The following is a 15,978-nucleotide window of genomic DNA, read 5'->3' as shown; positions in this document are numbered from 1 at the left end:
AGGGTACACACACACACACACACACATATGCTCACTCACAGAAGGATTCACATGAATATACGAGCATGTGGAGCTGGCCTATCACATGAGAAGGAGGAGGTTCTGTCCTTTGTCTTCTGGCTGTGCCCTTAACCTTGACTCTGCACCAGAGCCTGATATTGACTTTGAACCAGACTCTGGCCTTATTCCACACCCTGAACCAGCTAAGTTGCAGGCTTAGAATCAGGAAGATGTCTGCCTCTATCATCTGTAGAAATCAGAGCCCAAGGGAGAAAGGATGGCTTGGATAGTACATCTTCCTGGTTGAAGAATGAATGGTCAAGGTGGTAAAGGTGGAAAGATGGCTTTCTCAAACTGGGGGGGCCATTAGACGCTGTCATTGGTGGCTGCAGTTTTGGGGGCAAGTACTGCCCTCTCATCCCAGTGGTCACCCAACAGCTATAAGCCAGGCTGACACCCTGCCCTCTTCAAGATATGGGATTTAATCTGCACTCTTTCCCAGGGCACCAACAGCTATTTTTGTCCCCGGGCAAAGGTGTATGAGGCCTTCTGGGAGAATCCTTTGAGGAAGCTACTACTTCTTGTCCAGAGCTTAGCTGCAAAAATGAGGTTGGCCACCAGAGGGTGCATGGAGCCCACCGGGAACTCAAAGGAGCAGCCCCAGTCTTGCTGGAAAAGCCCCTCCAGGCCTGAGTTGGTGCTCTACTTGGTGCCCCACCCCTCCAACCTGCCAAGGTTTAGCTGAGACCTGTGCCTCGGGCTGCATAAGCATGAGCATCTGGGAAGAGAGAGATGTTTTCCAGGCCCTGGGGAAGTGACTCCAATGCTGTAACCTCCACTGGTTGGGGAGGCAGGGAGGATACTGGGAAGACCCAAAATCCTTTCCTCAGCCCATAGTGATCAGGGCCCTTCATGGTCAGCTAAGTTGACTTGCAGCCTTGGGAAGCATCAGGCTGTGGAAGCCTCAGGCCGTAGGAGCCAGTAACCCTAACAAAACACTAAGGACTAGTAATACAGTCAAGTTAGGAAAGGAGATGGGGAGGACTTGAGAGAACTCTGGACATATTCAAAATATCCTGGCTCTGTTGAGAGGAGCTCCTGGAGGAGAAGAGCTAGAGGAGCAGGATAGGTAGTCCTCATCTGGGTTTCTATAAGGCTCTGGGATGCTTCTGTGATTGGACAATTAATTTGTGGATCACTTTCCCTGTACCAAGTGTTACCTAACACTTCACAGATGTCATCTGCTTACCCCTCCAGATCTCTCCTGTCTTCTTTTCCCCCTGCTCTGTGCCCTGGCTGCTGACCTGTATGATTAGCATCAACAGGTTTTCTTGCTATGCAACTTCTGGTTGGGTTCAACCAATAGGAAATAGCAGAAAAAAATCAATAGGGAAAAGTAGATGGACTTTGAGGAAGCTGTCTGCAGCCTAGACCTGAAGGCCTGGCTCTACGACCTGTCAAGCCTCAGTACTGCCTTTGAAGCAGAAGACCAGCTGCCTTGGCCATGCTGAATGGTGGCAGGCAGGGTTTCCATACTCAGTCACTCAGCCTAGGGCTTCAGGAACCCTCAACATCCTCACTCACATTCAGTCAGTCAACAAACATCCACTGACACCTCCCTTCTGTCCGATTGTGGGTACCCAGGGACACAGATGAGTCAGACAAACACCCTGCCTGCATGGAGCTCATGTGGTTTTTTAGTTTGTTTGTTTTGTTTTATGAGGAGAGAGGAGGCACAGATGAAGAAATTGGCAGTGAATTGCAGAGGTTGAGGGAGACTACAGAAGGGGAGGCTCACTTTCTGAGTGGTCAGGTAGGAGAATGAGATGTAGGTCTCCCTGCATAGTCAGCCAGGGGAAGTGTTGGGAGTCTGGGAGAATGGTATTCCAGCAGAGGAGATAGAATGAGCAAAGCCTGGGGGAGGGGATGGCTTATTCCTATGGAGACCTGTGGTGGCCAGGCAGGGCCTCATTCCTCTCTGGTCCTTGCTGTGTTTAGGGAGTAGAGGGAAGTGCCTAGTGAGAGAGTATACCCCTTACCACCACTGGGACTGGGCAGGGGGTATCAGCAGTAAACAGCATCTCTCCCCAGTGGTGACCAGCACAGATGCTACTTCCAGCAGAGCAGAGGCCTCCCAGAGCCACGGACAGCAGAAGTAGCTATTGGTGGCAGGGCTGAGCTGTCAGTCTGGCTCAGAGGTAGGGGATTGTTGCAGAACACACTGAGGTGACCCCCAGAAAATGCTCTGAGATCAGTGGAGTGAAGGGGGCCATAATAACATGGGTGAAAAAATAAATCGCCTCCTTTTGTGGATTTAATTGCATACCCTCAAAATTCATATGTTGAAGCCCTTACCAGCAATATGACTGCATTTGGAGATAAGACCTATAAGGAGGTTAATAAAGCTAATAAAGACTAAGCGAGGTCATGGGGTGAAGACTTATTTGAACAGGGCAGTGTCCTTATAAGAACAAGAGGCCAGGCATGGTGGCTCATGCCTGTAATCCCAGCACTTTGAGAGGCTGAGGTAGGTGGATCACAAGGTCAGAAGATCGATACCATCCTGACCAACATGGTGAAACCCCATCTCTACTAAAATACAAAAAAATAGCCAGGCATGGTGGCATGTGCCTGTAGTCCCAGCTACTCAGGAAGCTGAGGCAGGAGAATAGCTTGAACCCGGGCAGCAAAGGATGCCGTGAGCTGAGACCATGCCACTGAACTACAGCCTGGGTCCATCTCAAAAAAAAAAGAAGAAGAAGAAGAGACAAGAGAGTTGTGTTTCTCCACATTTGCACAAAGATGAGGCCATGTGGGGACACAGCAAGAAGGTGGCCATCTACAGCCAGGAAGAGAGGCCTCACCAGGAACCAGCCCTGATGACACCTTAATCTTAGACTTTTGGTCTCCAGAACTATGAGAAAATGAATTTCTATTGTTTAAGACACCCAGGCTGTGGTATTTTGTTATGGCAGCCTTAGCATACATCTCCCCAGTTTATTGTCACAAGCCTCAAAGGCCAAATACACAGGTCACCCATGTAGCCCTCTTTAATTTGAGGAACAAATAGTGGTATGCAGAGAGAGCAAGAATGTACGCATGAATGGGTTCCATGTGTGACTTGTAATTGGTGTGCCCTGCTCCATAAACGAGGGGTGCAAATATGAGCCCATCTCCCATACACTAGAAAGCTATTAATAGTATCTGCCTCTTCAGTCTTCACAACTCTCCACTAGCAGGGGTAGAGGGGCATGGGCAGCCACTGTGCTTTTGTTTAAAAACTTACTTATTAAGATATGGTTAACATAGAGTAAACTAAACATGTCTGAATACTCACCTCAATGTGTTTTGCTTCCATATAAATTCACATAATTACCTCCCACATCAAAATATATACTATTTTCAGAATACCAGAAGGCATCCATGTGCCCTTTCATAGTCAATACACTCTCCCAAAGTTAACCACTCTTCTTTCTTTAACTTTTGATTAGTTTTGTCAGCTTTTGAACTGTGTAAAAGTGAAGTTATACAATATATATTCTTTCAGGTCTGCTTCTTATACTCCACATTATGGTTGTGATATCCATTTATCTTGTTTGCAATTGTTCCTCATTTTTGTCATTGTTACGTGGTACTCCATTGTTTTAATATACCACAATTTGTCCATTTTTGTTGATGAGCATTGGGTTGCTCTTAGTTTTTAGTCATTTTAAATGAAACTGTTTTGTATACGTTTGCACATGTCTTTTGGTGGGCACAAGCACTCATTTAAATAGAATAAAAATCCAGGAGTGAAATTGCCAGGTCAAAAGACATGCATATATTGAGCTATAGTAGATAATACCATTTTTCTAAATGGATGAACGAAATTACATTCCCAAGGGAAATGAATGAGAGTTCCAGTTGCTTCATATCTTTGCCAACATTTGTTATTGTTAACTTTTCCAATTTCAGTCATTCTGGAGGGTGTGTAGCAATATCTCATTGTAATTTAGAATAACATTTCCCTGGTGATATTGAGCACCTTTTTCTGTGTTTTATTAGTTATTTCTTGTGACATGACTGTTCAAGTCCTTATCCATTTTTCTATTGGTGTTTCTGTATTTTCCTCACTGAATTGTAGAAGTCTATATATTTTCTGCATATAAGTTTGTTGTTGGATATATGTATTGCAAATATTCCCTCTCAATCTGTGCTTTGATTTTCATTGTCTTTATAGGATCTTTTGATAAATAAAAGTTTTTAATTATTACAAATCAAACATATTATATCTTTTATATTTAAGTTAGTGCTTTCTATGTCCCATTTAAGAAAATGTTTCCCTACCCAGAGGTTGTAAAACTGTGCTTCCATGGTTTCTTTTAGAAGCTTGCTTGTTTCACAGTTAAGTCTATGATCCATCTTAAAGTAGTTTTATGTGTGGCACAATGAGGAATCAAGGTTCAAATGGCATCGGCCAGGTAGAAGTCACATTTACATAATAAAAGATTAAGGTGGGATGGCCAGTTTCTTCTCTGGCTATGTAAATGGCACACCTGGTCAAACTAATCCCTTGCACCCTATGTAAGTCAAACACCACCTCCTCAAGCCTCTCTATAAAATGGATAGAATTCCACCCCCAACCCAGAAACCCTCTTGGGCACTCTCTCTTCCTTTTTTTGTCTATTAAACTTTCTGCTCCTTAATCTACTCTATGTGTGCATGTCTGTATTGTTAATCTTCACAGTGAGAGATGAACCTGGGTATTTCCCCAGACAATGAAGCCACTGCAATACCACAGAAATACAAAAGATTATTCAAAGCTGCTATAAACACCTTACACATATAAACTAGAAAACCCAGAGGAGATGGTTACATTTCTGGAAATATACAACACTCCTAGATTAAACTAGGAAGATATAGAATCTCTCAACAGACCAACAACAAGCAGCAAGATTAAAATGGTAATTTTTTTAAAATGACCAACAAAACAAAAGTCCAGGACCAGATGGATTCACAGTTGAATTCTATCAGATATTCAAAGAAGAACTGGTAGAAACCTTATTGACACTATTCCTTTCAAATTCTGTATCATGTTTTTGATTTCTTTAAGAAGGACTTCACTTTTCTCTGATGCCTTGATTTGTTTAATAATCAACCTTCTGAATTCTTTTTCTGGCAATTCAGAGATTTCATCTTGGTTTGGATCCATTTCTGGTTCTTATGATCTTTTGGGGGTATTAAAGAAACTTGTTTTCTCATATTACCAAAATTGTTTTTCTGGTTCTTTGTCATTTAGGCAGACTATGTCAGAGGGAAGCCTGGAATTCAAGAGCTGCTGTTCAGATTCTTTTTTCCCATGGGGTGCTCCCTTGATGTGCTATTCTCCCACTTCCCCTAGGAATGGGGCTTTCTGAGAGCTGAACTGTAGTGATTGTTTCTGCTCTTCTGGGTCTAGCCACCCAGCGGAGATGCTGGGCTATAGACTGGTACTAGGGAGTGGCTGCAGAGTCCTGTGATGTGATCCACCTTCAAGTATTGCAGCCATGGATACCAGCACCTGCTCCTATGGAAGTAGCAGGGGAGTGAAGTGGACTCTGCGAAGGGCCTTGGTTTTGTGTCAGTTGGCCTCCAGCCAGGAGGTGGTGCTTTCCTGTCAGGAGGTGGTGCTTTCAAGAGCACATCAGCTTCAGTCCTATAAAGAGAATGCAAATTTACCTTAGGGACATCTGGTTAAAATGGTGGACAGGGGGAGGACTCAAGATGGCACTGTGAGAACAACCCAGGATTGAAGCTCTCAGTGGATGCGCGGAGAGGGTGAGTCAGGGCCACATTTCCAGACAGATCTTTGTTGCCCACAGAACGGGGAAATTCCCAGGTATAAAAGAGATGCAGGATGCCAGGCAGAGGTTTTGGCTGGTGTAGCTGGCAGCTGGTGTGACGGCAGCCCGCGCTATAGTGCAGCGGCGCTCCACAGCGCTCCGCACAAAGTGCACTGGTCCGGGTGCCCTGTTGAACCGGCAACCTAAGACTTGAGAGGGCTGAACGTGAGACTGAACGGGACTTGGACAGTGAGCCAGCCCAGGAGATTCCAGGGACACAGCGTTTGGGGTAGTGCAGTACGACAAACAAAATGGCGATTCCAAACGCTCCCGGTGGAGAGGTTCCCTGAAAGCGCAGCTCTGTGGGGGACATGTGTCCGCCATTACCGAGGCAATCAGCCCCTACTGAGGTACACACCCATTGCTGATGCAGCCTGCCGTTGCCGAGGCAACCTGGTACAACAGAGAGACTCCGCAGCAGGGCGTAGCCAGTGGCAGCAGGGGGGAGACTGCAGCAGCAGGGCGTAGCCAGTGGCAGCAGGGGGGAGACTGCAGCAGAAGGGCAGAGCCTGCAGCAACAGGGCGAACCTCACACCAGCAGGGCGGAGCCTCGACAGGCAAATAGTGACTAGACTGCCTCCTAGCTGGGCAGGACAGCACAACAGACACTCAAAAATAAAGCCGCAAACCCCCCCCCCCCGCAGACAGAGCATCTGAGAAAAAAAGGGTTTTTTTATGAGTTCTGTTGCAGCAGAATTAAACATAGCAGCCTAACAGCCCTGAATGAACAACAGAGCTCACAGCTCAGCAATTGAGCTCCTATAAAGTACAGACTATCTCCTCAAGCAGCTCCCTGACCCCGCTATATCAAAAAGACTGACATTTGGCAGGTATCATTCTGTGACAAAGATAGCAGAAAAAGAAACTGGTAGCATCCCTCACTGTTCTGCAGCTGCTACAGGTGCACCCCAGACAAGCAGGGCCTGGAGCGGACCTCAGCAGTCATACAGCGAAGGGGCTAGACTGGTAGAAGGAAAACCAAGTAACAGAAATACTTCATCATCAACAGTCTGGGTGTCCATTCAGAGACCCAACCAAAAAGTCAGCAACTACACAGATGACAGGTGGATAAATCCACAAAGATGGGAAGAAACCAGCGCAAGAAGGAGGAAAACACCCGAAACCAGAACACCTCACCTCCTAGAAAGGACCAAAACTCCTCGCCAGCAAGGGAACAAAGCTGGACGGAGAATGACTGTGACGAAATGATGGAATTAGACTTCAGAAGGTGGATAATGAGAAACTTTTGTGAGCTAAAAGAACAGGTTGTAAATCAATGCAAAGAAACTAAGAACCTTGAAAAAAGATTCGAGGAAATGATAACAAGAATGGATAACTTAGAAAGGAATATGAATGAATTAAACGAGCTGAAAAACACAATACGAGAACTTCACGAAGCATGCACAAGTTTCAATAGCCGAATTGACCAAGCAGAAGAAAGACTATCAGAAGTCGAAGATCAACTCAATGAAATAAAATGAGAAACCAAGATCAGAAAAAAAAGCACAAAAAGGAATGAGCAAAGTCTTTAAGAAATGTGGGGCTATGTGAAGAGACCTAACCTACGTTTGATAGGTGTACCAGAATGTGACAAAGAGAATGAATCCAAGCTGGAAAATACTCTTCAGGACATTGTCCAGGAAAATTTCCCCCACCTAGCAAGACAGGCCAACACTCAAATGCAGGAAATACAGAGAACACCACAAAAATATTCTGCAAGAAGAGCAACCCCAAGGCACATAATCGTCAGATTCAACAAGGTTGAAATAAAGGAGAAAATACTAAGGGCAGCCAGAGAGAAAGGTCGGGTCACCCACAAAGGGAAGCCCATCAGACTCACAGCAGATCTCTCAGCAGAAACACAACAAGCCAGAAGAGAGTGGGGGCCAATATTCAACATCCTTAAAGAAAAGAACTTTCAACCCAGAATTTCATATCCAGCCAAACTGAGCTTCATAAGTGAAGGAAAAATAAAATCCTTTGCGAACAAGCAAGTACTCAGAGATTTTGTCACCACTAGGCCTGCTTTACAAGAACTCCTGAAAGAGGCACTACACATAGAAAGGAACAACCAGTATCAGCCATTCCAAAATCACACTAAATGCTAAAGAGCATCAACATAATGAAGAATCTACAACAACTAACAGGCAAAACAGCCACTTAGCATCAAAATGGCAGTATCAAATTCACACATACAATATTAACCCTAAATGTAAATGAACTAAATGCACCAATCAGAAGACACAGACTGGCAAATTGGATAAAAATCCAAAACCCATCAGTGTGCTGTATCCAGGAAACCCATCTCACATGCAAGGGTACACAAAGGCTCAAAATAAAGGGATGGAGGAAGATTTACCAAGCAAATGGAGAGCAAAAAAAAAGCAGGAGTTGCAATTCTCATCTCTGATAAAATAGACTTTAAAGCAACAAAGATCAAAAGAGACAAAGAAGGCCATTACATAATGGTAAAAGGATCGATACAACAAGAAGAGCTAACGATCCTAAACATATATGGACCCAATACAGGAGCACCCAGATACATAAGGCAAGTTCTTAATGACCTACAAAGAGACTTAGACTCCCACACAATAATAGTGGGAGACTTTAACACTCCACTGTCAATATTAGACAGATCAACCAGACAGAAAATCAACAAGGATATCCAGGGCTTGAACTCAGACCTGGAGCAAGCAAACCTGATAGACATTTACAGAACTCTCCACCCCAAATCCACAGAATATACATTCTTCTCAGCACCACATCACACATACTCTAAAATTGACCACATAATTGGAAGTAAAGCACTGCTCAGCAAACGCAAAACAACTGAAATCATAACAAACAGCTTCTCAGACCATAGTGCAATCAAGCTAGAACTCAGAATACAGAAACCAACCCAGAACCACACAGCTTCATGGAAACTGAACAACTGGCTCTTGAATGTTGACTGGATAAACAATGAAATGAAGGCAGAAATAAAGAAGTTCTTCGAAACCAATGAGAACGAAGACACAACATGCCAGAATCTCTGGGACACATTTAAAGCAGTCTCTAGAAGAAAGTATATAGCAATAAGTGCCCATATGAGGAGAATGAAGATATCCAAAATTGACACCCTATCGTCAAAATTGAAAGAGCTAGAGGAGCAAGATCAAAAAAGCTCAAAACCCAGCAGAAGACAAGAAATAACTAAGATCAGAGCTGAACTGAAGGAGATTGAGACACGAAAGACCCTTCAAAAAATCAATAAATCCAAGAGCTGGTTTTTTGAAAAGATCAACAAAATAGACAGACCACTAGCCAGATTGATTAAAAATAAAATAGAGAACAACCAAATAGATGCAATAAAAAATGATAAACGGGAAATCACCACAGATCCCACAGAAATTCAAACCATCATCAGAGAATATTATGAACAACTCTATGCACATAAACTAGTAAACCTGGAAGATATGGATAAATTCCTGGACTCCCGTGTCCTCCCAAGCCTAAACCAGGAGGAAGCTGAAACTATGAATAGACCAATAACAAGGTCAGAAGTCGAGGCAGCAATTAAGAGCCTACCACACAAAAAAAGCCCAGGTCCAGACGGGTTCACAGCCGAATTCTACCAGACACACAAAGAGGAGCTGGTACCATTCCTTCTGAAATGATTCCAAATAATCCAAAAAGAGGGAATCCTTCCCAAATCATTTTATGAGACAAACATCATCCTGATACCAAAACCCGGCAGAGACCCAACAAGAAAAGAAAACTTCAGGCCAATATCCATGATGAACATAGATGCAAAAATCTTCAAGAAAATATTGGCAAGCCGATTGCAACAGCAAATCAAAAAACTTATTCATCATGATCAAGTAGGATTCATCCTGGGGATGCAAGGCTGGTTCAACCTACGCAAGTCTATAAACGTAATTCACCACATAAACAGAACCAAAAACAAAAACCACATGATTATCTCAATTGACACAGAGAAGGCATTTGACAAAACTCAACAGCCCTTTATGCTAAAAACCCTCAATAAACTTGGTATCGATGGAACATTTCTCAAAGTAATAAAAGGTATTTATGACAAACCAACAGCCAATATCATACTGAATGGGCAAAAACTGGAAGCATTCCCTTTGAAATCCGGCACTAGACAAGGATACCCTCTCTCACCACTCCTATTCAATATAGTACTGGAAGTTCTAGCCAGAGCAATCAGGCAAGCAAAAGAAATAAAGGGTATTCAAATAGGAAAGGTGGAAGCCAAATTGTCTCTATTTGCAGATGACATGATAGTATACCTAGAAGACCCCATCGCCTCAGCCCAGAAACTCCTGAAACTGATAAGCAGCTTCAGCAAAGTCTCAGGATATAAAATCAATGTGCAAAAATCACAAGCATTCCTATGCACCAATAACAGACTTAAAAAGAGCCAAATCAAGAATGAAGTGCCATTCACAATTGCTACAAAAAGAATAAAATACCTTGGAATACAACTCACAAGGAACGTAAGGGACCTCTTCAAGGAAAACTACAAACCACTGATCAACGAAATCAGAGAGGACACAAACAGATGGAGAAACATTCCATGTTCATGGTTAGGAAGAATTAATATCGGGAAAATGGCTATACTACCCAAAGTAATTTACAGAATCAACGCTATTCCCATCAAGCTACCATTGACTTTCTTCACAGAACTGGAAAAAAACACCATGAACTTCATATGGAACCAAAAGAGAGCCCACATAGCCAAGTCAATTCTAAGCAAAAAGAACACAGCAGGGGGCATCACACTACTGGGTTTCAAACTATACTACAAGGCTACAGTAATCAAAACAGCATGGTACTGGTACCAAAACAGAGATATAGACCAATGGAACAGAACAGAGACTTCGGAGGCAACACAACATATCTACAACCATACAATCTTTGATAAACCTGACAAAAACAAGCAACGGGGAAAGGATTCCCTGTTTAAAAAATGGTGTTGGGAAAACTGGCTAGCCATGTGCAGAAAGCAGAAACTGGACCCCTTCCTGACCCCTTACACTAAAATTAACTCCAGATGGATTAAAGACTTAAACATAAGACCTGGCACCATAAAAACCCTAGAAGAAAATCTAGGCAAAACCATCCAGGACATAGGAGTAGGCAAGGACTTCATGAACAAAACACCAAAAGCATTGGCAACAAAAGCCAAAATAGACAAATGGGACCTAATCAAACTCCACAGCTTCTGCACCGCAAAAGAAACAGTCACTAGAGTGAATCGGCAACCAACAGAATGGGAAAAAATGTTTGCAGTTTACCCATCTGACAAAGGGCTGATATCCAGAATTTACAAAGAACTCAAACAGATTTACAGGAAAAAAACAAACAAGCCCATTCAAAAATGGGCAAAGGATATGAACAGACACTTTACAAAAGAAGACATATATGAGGCCAACAATCATATGAAAAAATGCTCATCATCACTGGTCATCAGAGAGATGCAAATCAAAACCACATTGAGATACCATCTCACACCAGTTAGAATGACGATCATTAAAATATCTGGAGACAACAGATGCTGGAGAGGATGTGGAGAAATAGGAACACTTTTACACTGTTGGTGGGAGTGTAAATTAGTTCAACCATTGTGGAAGACAGTGTGGCGATTCCTCAAGGCCTTAGAAATAGAAATTCCATTTGACCCAGCAATCCCATTACTGGGTATATATCCAAAGGACTATAAATCGTTCTACTATAAGGACACATGCACACGAATGTTCATTGCAGCACTGTTTACAATAGCAAAGACCTGGAATCAACCCAAATGCCCATTGATGATAGACTGGATTGGGAAAATGTGGCACATATACACCATGGAATATTATGCAGCAATCAGAAATGATGAGTTTGTGTCGTTTGTAGGGACATGGATGAATCTGGAGAACATCATTCTCAGCAAACTGACACAACAACAGAAAATGAAACACCGCATATTCTCACTCATAGGTGGGTGATGAAAAATGAGAACACATGGACACAGAGAGGGGAGTACTAAACACTGGGGTCTATTGGGGGGAAAAGGGGAGGGCCAGTGGGAGAGGAGGTAGGGAGGGATAGCCTGGGGAGAAATGCCAAATGTGGGTGAAGGGGAGAAAGGAAGCAAAACACACTGCCATGTGTGTACCTATGAAACTGTCTTGCATGTTCTGCACATGTACCCCAAAACGTAAAATGCAATAAAAAAAAAAAAAAAAGATGGTGGACAGGGCCAGAGAGCTCCTAAGAGCTTATGACCAAAGAAAGACCACAAGGTTGAGGCGGGGACAGGAGGAATATGCATTTCTGAGCTCAGCCTGTCCTTGGGCAGGGCTTGCTGCAGCTGCTGTGGGGGTTGGGGGTGTGCTTCTTAGTCCAATGAAGTTATACTCCCAAGGGAATTATGGCTGCCTCTGCTGAATCATACAGGTTGCCACAGAAGTGGGGGAAAGCTAGCAGTTACAGGCCTCACCCTGCTCCCATGCAGCCTGCAGTTCTAAAGACCAGTCTCACTCACATTGTGCCCCCACAACAGTACTGAGTCTATTTCCAGGCCAGTGCCCAGGGCTGAGAACTTGCCCCAGACCATGAGCCTCCCTGCTGAGAAAACAAGCGGACTCACAGTTATTTTGCATCTCAAGGAGCCTGCAAGATTGATCCAGTTCCTTCAAAGGGTCTGTGGATTCTCTCAGCTTTTCTGGTATGTTCCTGCAGTAGCTCTTGGAACAAAAGTTGAGGACAAATGGAAACAGACAATTCCAGTTCCATTACAGGCATTGAACATCAAATAGCTTTTGTCCTTGAGGGAAGAGAAATACACAAAGTGAACTTCATATTTACCAAAGTGCTTTGCCTGGGATACTTTCCAAACCATGGCACAGGGAAGTGGTACCCAGGAAACTACATCTAGGAAACAATAGCACCAGGCACAGTGTCTCATGTCTGTAATCCCAGCATATTAGGAGGCTGAGGTGGGAGGATCCCTTGAGGCCAGGAATTTGAGACCAGCTTAGGCAACATAGCAAGACTCTGTGTCTACAAAAATTTAAAAATTAGCCAGGTATTGTGGTGCATACTTGTCATCCCAGCTACTCCAGAGGCTTAGGTGGAAGGATCACTTGAGGCCTGCAGGTTGAGGCTGCAGTGAGCCATAATCGTGCCTTCCAGCCTGGGCAACAGAGTGAGATCCTGTCTCCAAGAAGAGAGAGAGAGAGAGAGAGCACGCAATGGTCTCACCAAGTGAAGGAAACAAAGATCATAGGTAGCAGATGCTGAGGTGGATGAAATTTGTGGAACAAGGTATCAAAGAAGAAGCCTGTCTAAGCCTCACATGTCAAATTCACATGTGAGTGAATTTACTCACATGTAGAGCAAGATTCCATAAGGCCTAGTGGATTAAAAACAACAAACAAACACATAAAAACCTCTCTGGGTCTAAGAACTAAGTGGGGATTCCAGAGGACTCTTGATTCTGAGACCTGTTCTGATCAACCAAAGTGAAAAGACTTTGTTGAACATCCTGAGCACCCACTCAGTTAAAAGCCTAGAAATTCCACATCTTAGGAATAGGGCTACTGTATGCCTGCAATATGCATTATTTTAGACCTGCCCTAATAAAGCCTAAAACCAAGCCTCATAGGCTCACATTAAGCCTCTAGTGAATTTACTGTCTAGTAAAACGAACTCAACACTCTTTAAACATGACCCAAACTCTAAGCAATGAAGTATTCACAATTCCCAATGTACAGTCAAACATTACAAACATATGAAGAAGCAGGAAAATATGATCCATAACCAGTACGAAAAATAATCAACAGAAATAGATCCAGAGGTAACACAGATACTGGAATTAGCAGATGAGGACTTTAAACAGCTATTATAAATATGTTAAAGAATTTTAAATTACAAGACGGACATAATAAATAACACAGGATCTATCTCAGCAGGGAAATGAAAACTATAAAAAATAGCTAAATGAAAATTCTAGAACTGAAAAATACAATATACAAAATGAAAAATTTACTAGATTTTGAGGAGACTGGATGCTACAGAAGAAATGATCAATGAACTTAAAGTCAAGAAAATGGAAAATATCTAAAAGAAAAAGGACTGAAAAATACAAACACAGACTCAATAAAGTGACCTTGAAACAGTATTGTACAATCTAATATATACATAAACTTGGAGGCCCAGAAGGAAAGGGCAGAAGGAGAGTGGGGCAAAAAAAAATTCTCTTAAATAGTAACTAAAATTCTGTATTTGACCTAAAACATTATTAATACACCATCTCAAGAAGCTGAGGTTTTAAAATCTAAACAAGATAAAAACAAGGAAACTACATCTAGGAACATTACAGTCAAAATCTTAAAACCAAATAGAACATTTTAGAAGCTATAAAAGAATACAGACACTTGGCTGGGTGTGGTGGCTCACACCTGTAATCCCAGCATTTTGGGAGGTTGAAGTGGGTGGCTCATGAGGTCAGGAGATCAAGACCATCCTGGCTAACATGGTGAAACCCCATCTCTACTAAAAATACAAAAAAAAATTGCCAGGAGTGGTGGCTTGCACCTGTAGTCACAGCTACTTGGGAGGCTGAGACGGGAGAATCTCTTGAACCTGGGAGATGGAGGTTGCAGTGAGCCAAGATCGTGCCACTGAACTCGAGCCTGGGTGACAGAGAGAGACTCCGTCTCAAAAAAAAAAAAAAATGTAGACACATTACATAAGGGAAACAATGATAAGAATCACCATTTATTTCTTACCAAGAGTAACACAAGACAGAAAACAATAGAATTATAAGAATTATATATTAAATATTAAGTAATCTATGAGAAAAAAAGCAACCTAGTATTCTATATCCCTAGAAGTTATCTTTAAAAGGGGAATGAGAAGACAGGCATGGTGGCTCACACCTGTAATCCCAGCACTTATGGAGGCCAAGGCAGGTGGATCATTTGAGGTCAAGAGTTCGAGACCAGCCTGGCCAACATGGTGAAACCCCGGCTCTACTAAAAATACAAAAATTAGCCAGGCATGGTGGCAGGTGCCTATAATCCTGCTACTCACAAGGCTGAGGCATAAAAATTGCTTGAACCCAGTCGTCAGAGGTTGCAGTGAGCTGAGATCACCCCGCTGCACTTCACTAGGGGATAGAGCAAGACTCTGCCTCCAAAAAAAAAGAGAAGGGGGTGGAAAATGAGAAACAAAGATACTTTGGGATTTAAAAAAATGCTGACTGAATTCATCACCAGTCAGTCTGTACTACCGGAAATGTTAAAGGAATTTCTTAAGGCTGAGGGGAAAGAAGCCATATCTCTGCTGAGATGGCTCATTGATATAAAAAAATTTGGAAAATATTGGAAATTCATCTCTAAATGAAAGAACAAGTACTACCAGTAAACCTAACAAGTAAATAGAAAATAGATTTTCTTGTTTTTTAAATTACTTAAAAAGCAATTGACTATTTAAAGCAAAAAGAATGATTATTATTAGGCTAACAGATCTTCACAAGGACTGTGGAAGCGCCCTATCTCTCTCTGGCTCTGGAACACCATGGTTCTCTGAGGGAGAATGCTTGTGCACCTTCTCTGGGCCAACAATGCTTCATGCTTGAATGCCCAATGTCACAGTTCTGTGTGGTCAGCTTGACTTAATCCTAGGCACAGCTACTTCTCAGGGACTGCTGGTCCTAAAGCTTTGGGTAGGGCCTTTTCCAACACTGTGTGCACTTCAAGCCCAGATCCATCATTATTTCTTCATCTTTCCTGGGATGAAACAGCTTCTTGTTTATCTCTACATGCATAGAAGCTCTCTTATACATTGTGTTAGAGCTCCTGGTTTCTCCTGCAGGAGAAGCACAGCCTCCACTGTTCCCAAGCAAGCCTACCTTCCCATTAATATGGTGATCTCACAGGCTGCAAACAATGTGATCAGGCATCCTCTTGGTGGAAGCTCAAGTCCTGTAAAGGCTCTTACCATTGTGGGTGGGTACAAGAGATGCAAGGTGTGAGGATTTCAGCTCCATTCCCACTGAAAGCTCTGCCTCCAACTCCCCACAGCTGGTCCTGGATCTACACAGCTATGGACCTAGACTTGG

At 42.9% G+C, this 15,978-nt stretch overlaps 1 long non-coding RNA gene across 1 annotated transcript; it reads right to left on the bottom strand.

Moving 5' to 3' along the window:
* Positions 1–4,772: 4,772 nt before the first annotated feature.
* Positions 4,773–15,978, bottom strand: LOC118151384 (uncharacterized). Its single transcript, XR_004739627.3, has 3 exons — positions 15,858–15,978; positions 12,502–12,678; positions 4,773–5,674 (listed from the first exon to the last, which is right to left on the bottom strand). It is a non-coding gene; the product is annotated as an uncharacterized LOC118151384 (long non-coding RNA).

The sequence above is a fragment of the Callithrix jacchus genome, chromosome 2, assembly GCF_049354715.1.
Source record: "Callithrix jacchus isolate 240 chromosome 2, calJac240_pri, whole genome shotgun sequence".
NCBI lineage: Eukaryota > Metazoa > Chordata > Mammalia > Primates > Cebidae > Callithrix > Callithrix jacchus.
This window is presented reverse-complemented; position numbering and strand designations above follow the sequence as displayed.